Source organism: Panthera onca, chromosome B2, assembly GCF_046562875.1.
Source record: "Panthera onca isolate mPanOnc1 chromosome B2, mPanOnc1 haplotype 2, whole genome shotgun sequence".
Lineage (NCBI taxonomy): Eukaryota > Metazoa > Chordata > Mammalia > Carnivora > Felidae > Panthera > Panthera onca.
In genome coordinates, this window is record NC_138343.1 from 150,770,919 (window position 1) to 150,779,875 (window position 8,957).

The 8,957-nt window shown below is 52.8% G+C and overlaps 1 long non-coding RNA gene across 1 annotated transcript; it reads left to right on the top strand.

Annotated features, from left to right (window-relative positions):
- The first annotated feature begins 362 nt into the window (after positions 1–362).
- On the top strand, positions 363–7,227 carry LOC132667871 (uncharacterized). The gene is made up of 3 exons (XR_009605422.3): positions 363–768; positions 2,588–3,200; positions 6,729–7,227. It is a non-coding gene; the product is annotated as an uncharacterized LOC132667871 (long non-coding RNA).
- The last annotated feature ends 1,730 nt before the right edge of the window (positions 7,228–8,957 follow it).

The following is an 8,957-nucleotide window of genomic DNA, read 5'->3' on the forward strand; positions in this document are numbered from 1 at the left end:
TTTTGTCGCTAATTGGGAAGAGCGTGCATCTCTCCAATTAAGTGATTTCCCTCAGACAGACTTGTCCCCAGGGACGTGCATTTGTAAGGCGATTATCCGGGACAGAATTACAGATTGCACCTGCAGAACAGAGCAAGGCTGTGACTTTGACTTTGTCGGCATCATGCGTGAATTAAACACGGAGTCCTGTTCTCCAACATGAGCTTTATTTGGGGATTTAGGTCTTGAAAATGGTCGTTAGGGGCTCCGTGTCCTGGCAGGCTCCACAGGCAGCTCCGGGCCTGTCAGGAATGTGGGGTGGTTTCCAGAACCTGGCTGTGCCAGCCGCAGAGCACCCCTCCCCCCACCGAGCTGGAGAATGCGAGCGTGTGTGCACACACGTGTCCCTCACCCTCTTCCTCAGCGGCTGGCACACTACGCACTACAAACGTGTGGGCGTTTTTAGACTTTGTTTCTCCAGGGGAGGGACTTTAAACGCTGAGTTTCCTCCTTGGAGGAATCTGAATTGTGCATCAGCAGAAACTACTGAGATCAAATAAGCTGTTGTGAGTTCTGCAAGACCTAGAACTGTGGGAGCCGCTGGCCGCTGTGTGTCGGGTTGGAAGTACGTTCACGCACGGGCAGCCAAGCAGATCTACCACAGGCTGCAGAGCCTTTTCTGCACCTGCTGCTGGAAGTTGCTACCTCAAGTGGGCCATTTGTGTGACTCCTCGTAAGGAACATGAGTCACATGAAAGGGCACATTGCCTTCGGGGACATAATCAAATGGTAAGATCCTATAGCTTTTTCTTTTTTTTAATGTTTACTTATTTTTGAGAGTGTGAGCGGGAGAGGGCCAGAGAGAGAAGGAGACACAGCATCCGAAGCAGGCTCTGGGCTCTGGGCTGTCAGCACAGAGCCCGACGCGGGGCTCGAACTCACAAGCCGCCAGATCATGACCTGAGCCGCAGTCGGACGCTCAACCAACTGAGCCCTCCGGGCACCCCCCCCCCCTTTTTTTAACGTTTATTTATTTTTGAGACAGAGCATGAATGGGGGAGGGTCAGAGAGAGGGAGACACAGAATCTGAAACAGGCTCCAGGCTCCGAGCTGTCAGCACAGAGCCCGAAGTGGGGCTCGAACTCATCGATCGCGAGATCATGAGCCGAAGTCGGATGCTTAACCGACTGAGCCCCCCAGGCATCCCAGTAAGATCCTAGCAACTGAAGAATGTCTGAGGGTGTGGGGCAAGTGTTTTGTACAAAAGCATCAGTGAGAGGTTTGGACACGCTGTAAATCACAGCCAGTTTTCCACGGAGAATCCACGAACTAATTTTCCGCTGGCCTCTCAGTGCCCAGACATCATGTGTTGTTTATTCACTGGGTGAGCGGGCTGGCACGCAGGTTCTTAGTTGAAGATGCAGGCTTTTCCTTGAACCTGCACCTGTTTGAGAGGACGTGGCTGCCTCTGTTCGGCCCTGTTTCTGCTGCAAGAATTAAATGGTGAGGGCAGGTCCGCCGTGGAGCCCAGGAAAGGGAGCATCAACGGGAAAGATCCCATTTACTGGAATTTCTGTCCTCACCTCAGTGGGAAGTGGGTGGTTCGAGCTGTGGTCCGAGCCACGGTCTGAGCCGTGGTTTGAGCCGTGGCCGCGTGCTCTTCCCTCACCACAGAGCTTCCGTTTTCACCCGGAAGGAGACAAAAGTTACCTCTTGGTTTGTCCATTATGACCACAGAGTTAACAGGCTTAAAATGTTTTAAGCTTTTTGGAAGAAAGGTGTTTTGCAAATCCCCAAATAACTACTCTTAGGCTGAAATTATTATAACTTGTTTCTCCTTGAATTTATTGATTATCACTAAATTGAAAACTTACTTTCTCAGAAACTTGATCCGATATCTTGGGTTCAAAGCTGGTCTCAGAAGCCAGCAACCTACATTTTGTATCAACAACAGCTCTGTGTAAACACCTAAGGAAAATGGAAAGTTTTTGGAATGAAACAAATTTATCATTGTTGTTTTGCCAGAAACATGAGAAAACAAGGTAGGGTTTGCTCAGAAGCAGGGTGAACGGCTCTGCTTCCCTCTGCCCTGTCCTGGCCGGCTGGCCAGGGCCCTAGGGTTGGGCCGTGGGGCTCCGAGGCCCTCCCACGCTGCGTTCCCGTGTGACCGGGGAGGTGCTGGGGACAAGGACTTATATCCAGCCACGAGGCTCCGGGGGCTTCGGGTCAGAGCCTCTAAGGACACAGACGCTCACTTGTCTTGATGGGTCCGTGGTAGAAGGAGGGACACTGGTCCTGGCGTCTTTAGTGCCCGATCTGTGATGTTCCTGTTCCCGTCGCCTACTGATGTCACTTGTGGCCGTCGAAGCAGGAGCGGCCGGCCCCTCGTGAGCGACGCCCCCGTCACGAGAAGGTGGCGGCGCCGCGGCATTGAGTTCAGGCCCTGCTCCCGGCCGCTCCCACTGCCTCCTGCCTCCCTCCGGCCACGGCCCCTGCAGCCGCTGTGTGTCGCAGAGGTGTCTCCTGGATCCTGTGTGAACGCACCTTCTTTGAGACGTTGCCGCCTTCTGAGTTGTCTTTTTCCTGTATTTATCTTTGCCTAATGCAGCCTGAATGACAAGTATGAAGAGTGTCACCCTCAATGACACCTTGGAATCCTGAAACCGTTTTTCGTGGAGCCCGGCAGCAGGTGGATGGTGGCCGGTAACACACAGGGAGAGCGGCAGAGGGGGCAGACGACGCGGCGTTTCCCCTGGTTTCTGCCCGTGAGTTCTGTGAAAGCCGTGTGCCCAGGCCGAGCTCCAGGACCGGCGCCTGCCGATGGGGAGAGGGGCCGTCTCTCCCAGCTGGGGTGCGGGCACTCTGCCCATTGGATCTGGGGTCTTGTAGCCACCGGGGGTCCCCTTTGGTAAAAAATCTACTGCTTTTTCCAGTAGGCATCAGCATGCGTAAGGGCCAGCCCGTAACCCCCAAGTGACGGGTGCCCCCCAAGAAGGACCCTCAACCGTGTCTCACCAGGAACTGAGGTGAGAGCTGTTGGTCCGGTCTGAATTCAAACGGGTTCCCCTTGGGAGAAGACTGCTCACCTGGGGCTGCTCGGCAAGGCCCCCCGTCTGCAGACCAGTCCCCTCACATGCGACTTCAAAACGCAGGAAAGACTTGCCCTGAGAGGAAGCGTCTCGAGGGAGCACATCGGGGTCTGCGCCGGACAGGAGGGGCTGGTCAGTGGGGGGAGCGGGGGGTGGGGGGCGCTGGAGGCCATGTGGGCTGAGGGCTCAGCGTGTGTGCCTGGGGGCCGCTGCGGGGCGCCTGGAGCGTGGCCCTGGATCCTGGCACTTGCCAGGCTGTACCCACCCGGTCCCAGGAGCCGCCCAGGTCAGCCTCCAAGGTTCAGTTAACACACACAGTCAGGTGAATCGTCCACCTGCTTGTGGGACGTGTGTGTGTGTGGGGGGGGGGGGGGGTGGCCCCCGATGGGGGCCCTGCGCTGGGGCCCAGGTGGAAAGTACGCAGCTGGAGAAAGTTTCAGATCCAGGCTGAGACCCAGGCTCCGTCTCCACCCCGTCTGAACAGTGCAGGGGAAGGTGCGTGCCCGGCCGTGAGGCTCTGGAAGCAGGGCTGAGGTCCAGCGAGGGCAGAGAGCGGCCTGAGCCGGGCAGACAGGTGCCCAGCGTTTCCTCAGGGCCTTCGCTCTTAGAAAAGATGGGGGGGCGGCCTCTACCGGTTCCGTCGGGCCTCCCGTGGCCTCCGCACATCCCATCCCACATCAGACGTGGGCAGGGACTTGCGTGGGCAGGAGAGGGCCACCCAGAGCGGTGCAGGGAGCTACCGCCAGGCTGGGGGAGCAGGCCAGGCCGCCAGCAGACTTTCCTCAAGGATCTGGAAATCTGGGTTTCAGTGTGAAATCTCCTGATTTTAACATAAACATGTTTTTTTCTTTTTTTTTTTTTTAAGAGAAACGGAGACCAAATAAAACACATCTACAGGCCGGATTAGGGTCATTGGCCCAAATTTGCAACTGCCCTTACCTGCCTCCCTCTGTCCTCTTTATGAATTCAGCATTCACTGTGCACCAGACACTGTTGGTGGCTCTTGGAATAAGTCTGGGGACAGGTGGCAAGGGGCTCTGCTCCCTCGGGCCTCCCAGACGGTAAAGGGCAACCTCAGCCCCTGTAAGTGCTGTGAGCACAAGGGGAGGGGAGCCTGAGGTGGGGGCGGGTGGCCCTCAGAGAGAGGAGACAGGAAGGGAGGCAATGCCGGCAGGGCCTGCTGCAGGTGGGTGGGGGCAGGGAGGCTGCCTTCGGGGGACCAGGTGCCCCTGGGAGTGGCCCAGTTAGTCCCGCCTTCCAGGCCCTGGGGGGCTCGGCAAGGGGGGTGGGGGTGGGGTGCAGTGCAGGGGGGCGAAAGGGGGGACAAGGCTCTGCTAACAAAGGTGGGCGTGCTTGATCGATGGATTGATTGACCCTGTGGCCCAGGCAGATCCCGGGTGCACCCTGGAGCTGGTGGAATCTGCCTGGGGATCGGGGAGACTAGGACCAAGGGTTAAACCCTGTTGGTGGGGCTGGTTACACAGGAGCACGGGGTGGGGGTGGGGGGCAGGCAGCAGGCGGTGGGACTCCCTGGCCGCTGGCTGAAGCCTCCCTGCCAGAACCGGCCAAGATGCCTGGTGGGGGCAACGACCTCGACCTCGAGGAAGCCCCTCGCAGGGAGAGAATCCAGTGGGACAGGAGGGGAGCCTGTCTCGAAGGGGCCCGCACAAGGGGCGCAGGTCAGTGACCTCGCCTGCAGGCCTCGCCTGCAGGGGGGCGGGGGTGAGCAGTTAGGTCCCCCATTCACAGCCCCCATGGTTCTCTCCCACATGTAATTCAAGTGCAAACTGTTTTGGAACAAGACATACCTTTAACTATGAAAAAAGTTAAAAAAAATCCTCCTAGGTCTTCTGATGACAAAATTCTTGGTAAGTTTGTCCAAGCCGAACTTTTCTTCATCTTTTTATGATATTGGTTTTTTGATATACCTGCTCTGCTGGTGTCTGAGCACACACTGGTATGCTTGCTGGGCTGCTGGGCTCAGCTGGTTTCAGCACTGCTAGGGGTCTCCCCCCTCCCCTCACCCCCTCCCCCCCCCCACCTCCCCTGCTGGGCTGAGCCTCCCCAGGGGCCCACAGCACTACCGGAAAGGCCGGTTAGAACAGGTATAACCCCCTCCCTCCACCCCCCCACTCTGCCCCTCCCCCAAACAACTCAGGGAACCTACCAGCTGCTACCATCAAGGTCATGAAGTCCCAGGGATCCCTCCGCCACCCCAGCTCAGAGGGCCAGTCGACTCCAGCCAGGACAGTGCTTCCCCCTCCGGTATAGAAGCACCTTCCTTCATCCCGGCCAAGCTGTGATCTCTGCCTCCTTGTGTGCCTGTGGGCATCTGTGCTCTATATGGGTATGGTCTTGTGGGATCTTTTTAAAAAGAAATATACCTATTTATTAACTATGCATCTTTTTAAAAAGTTTTATTTATTTATTTTGAGAGAGAGAGAGAGCGCTAGCAGGGGAGGGGCAGAGGGAGAGAATGAGAGAGAGAGAGAGAGAGAGAGAGAGAGAGAGAGAGAGAGAGAGAAGGAATCCCAAGCAGGCTGTCAGCACGGAGCCCAACAGGGGACTTGATCCCATGACCCTGAGATCATGACCTGAGCTGAAATCAAGAGTCGGATGCTCCACTGACTGAGCCCCCGGATGCTCCTGGCCATGCATCTTTCATGTTTGTTAAGGATGTGCTGAGAGACTCTAGCCCACCCCAGTCTCGTGTCTCTGGGACTTGCTCGGAGGCACTGTCTGCCCCCGCCTTCGATTGCGCCCAGAGTTAGTGCTCTGACTGAGCATGGCTAACCTATGCCTATTTATTTATAAATCACATCCATAAGCAATGTTCTAATATATCTACATTATATAGAAAAATGTAGAATTTTACGTGGGATAAGATACAAAGTAAATACACATAAAAACGTCAACATTTTCTTTTATGTGCTGTGGGTTTTCTTGCAAGATCCCTGGAGTTTAAACACATTTGGTGGAAATGCCAGGAGGCCACAGGGTGGGTCACAGGTCCTGACCTTGATCTCGCTGGTGACACCAAACCTGACTATGCAAAATCTAGACATTTCCAGGGTCTCCTAAGTCCCAGGACAGCACCCCGTAAATACTGTGATTTGTGCACGTCAGTTTTCCTCCATGGCCTGCACTCGTTTCCTCTTTAGACTGTTTTTCTTATTAGCCTGTGTGCTCCTCAAAGGCAAGGCTGTGTGTCGTCCACTTAAGGGGACAGGGAGCTACACAAGCCTTGGCTTCTGAGGGCAGATCGAGGGCAGGACCCCAAGGGTCAGAAACAAATATACGGAGCAGCATGTGTTTACAGCAAACCAGTCCCAGACGCGTTGTTTCTTTTTGCCCCTAGATTAACTTAATAGACAGCGTGTTATATTAAAAACTACGTACTGGGGCACCGAGATGGCCCAGTGGGTTGAGGTCTGACTCTTGACTTTGGCTCAGGTCATGATCTCACGGTTCAAGCCCCTAGTTGCCCTCTGCGGTGACAGTGTGGAGCCTGCTTGGGATTCTCTCTCTCCCTTTTTCTCTCTGCCCCTCCCCACTCCCTCTCTCTCAAAATAAATAAATAAATAAACTTAAAAAAAAAAAAGACTTAAAAAAACCCATCACCCCTCAACTCGAAAACTACGTATTACATGTTTTATGTAGATCTGTAAGAAGAGAACCAAAATGTCTGGACCTCTCATCACACTCCGTACTGGTTACACTAACTGTGGGACACAGAGCAAGATGAAAAGGTGAGGCCCCCGTCCACAGTCGTGAACGATTTCAAGACAGTAATCGAAGAGCATGATCCACGCATGAGGCCTCCCAGATTGTGGCCCCTTGAGCATAGACCCCCTGAGCCCAGCCTCTTGGTTCTGCAGAAGAACTTCAACTCTACGTCGACAGTGAAAAGTTGAACTTCGAAATTGATTTATTAACTCCAGCAACTACGTAGTCACACAGCTGTACAGAGTGATGTAGACCAGACCCAACAGAGACGTTAACATGGAATAGCAAAAAATATTCTAAGAATTCTAAGAAAGACAGAAAGGGAGAAAGAAAACAATGAAAAATATAGGGGACAAACAAAACAATAAAATAGTAAGCTTATATCCAAACATGTTAGTAACTGAATTAAATACAAATGGCTTAAACATATTAATTAAAAAAGAGAGATTATCTGGGGCGCCTGGGTGGCTCAGTTGGTTGAGCGTTGACTTCGGCTCAGGTCATGATCTCATGGTTCGCGGGTTCGACCCCGCGTCCGGCTCTGTGCTGACAGCTCGGAGCCTGGGGCTGCTTCGGATTCTGTGTCTCCCTCTCTCTCTGCCCCTCCCCCACTCACACTCCGTCTCTCTCTCTCTCTCTCTCTCTCTGTGTCAAAAATAAACAAACATTAAAAAAGAGAGATTATCAGATTGGATTTTGAAAAAAAAGCCAGCTGTGCTGTTTACAGGAGCCTCCTGTACCACGCAAACGACCATAAAGAAACGTTGCAGGCACTACATCGATATCAGACAAGGAGACTTCAGAGCGAGGAGGAGGGAGACGACGTAACGATAAATGGTCAATTTACCAATTTACAATCCTAAGTGAGCACCCACTTAATAGAAGAACTTCAAAATACACGAAATACAAACTGATATATCTGAAAAAAGCAATAAGGAATCAATGACTGTAGTCGCAGACTTCAATACCCCTTTATCGGTAATCGGCGGCACCAGCGGGTGGAAGACCCACCAGGGCGAGGGCCGAGACTAGCACAGCACCCCCCGCAGCCTCTGTGACAGGGACACACATGTATTCTCGGCTGGACACGAAATCCACCCAATAAACCCTCCTGGGCTACAAAAAGCTATGATAAAGTTAAAGGAACTGAAATCATACAAAACATGTTTTCTGACCACAATAAAATTGATGTGGAAATTGATAGCAAAAAGATATTCAGAGACCCTCCAACTACTTGAAAATTATGTGACACACTTAAATAAGCCATAAGGCAAAGAAGACATGCGAGGAACTTAGGATATATTTTGAACTATGTGAAAATCGGAAACAGGCAAACAATAGAGGAAAGGAATGAATTCAAAGGGCGCCTGAGTAGCTCAGTTGGTTAAGCATCGGACTGTTGGTTTCACTTCAGGTCATGATCCCAGGGTTGTGGGATCGAGCCCTGAGCTGGGCTCTGCTCTGACAGCGTGAAACCTGCTTGGGATTCTCTCTCTTCTCTCTCTCTGCCCCTCCCCCACTCGTGTGTGCACATACTCTCTCTCAATAAATAAATAAACTTAAAAATTTTTTTGAAAGCCACAAACTATTAAAACACACTCAAGAAGAAATAAACGGAATAGTCTGCATTTATTAAAGAAACTAGTTTTTTCAGTTAAAAATCTTCCAAAGCATGGACTCCAGTCCAGGTGGCTTCCTTGGCAAATTCTACTTCCCAGCACAGTGGACCTATGTGGATCACGTACTACGACGGGAGAGGCACAGATTTCTCGGACCAGCCGGAGAGAGAAATTCCATCGTTCTTGCCAGGCGCTGATAGAGTTTTTCCTTTGCAATTTTAAAAGCTTCCACCTTAAAATTTTCTTAGGGTGTGTGGTGGGAGAAGACGTGCTCCCCAGAGATGTTCATGTTTTGATCCCCAATCCTGCAGATACGTTAGTTTACATAACAGAGGAGAATTGAGGCAGATGGAATTCATGTTGCCAAGCAGCTGGCCTTAAAACAGGGAGATTATCCTGGAACAGCCGGCTGGGTCCGATGCCATCGCCAGGGTCCTCACAGGTGGATGTGGGGGCAGAAGGGGTGGTCCGAGGGGTGGGGCGTGGGAAGGGCTTCGCCGGCTTTGGAGGTGGGGAAGGGCCCAAGCCAAGGGCCACGGGCAGC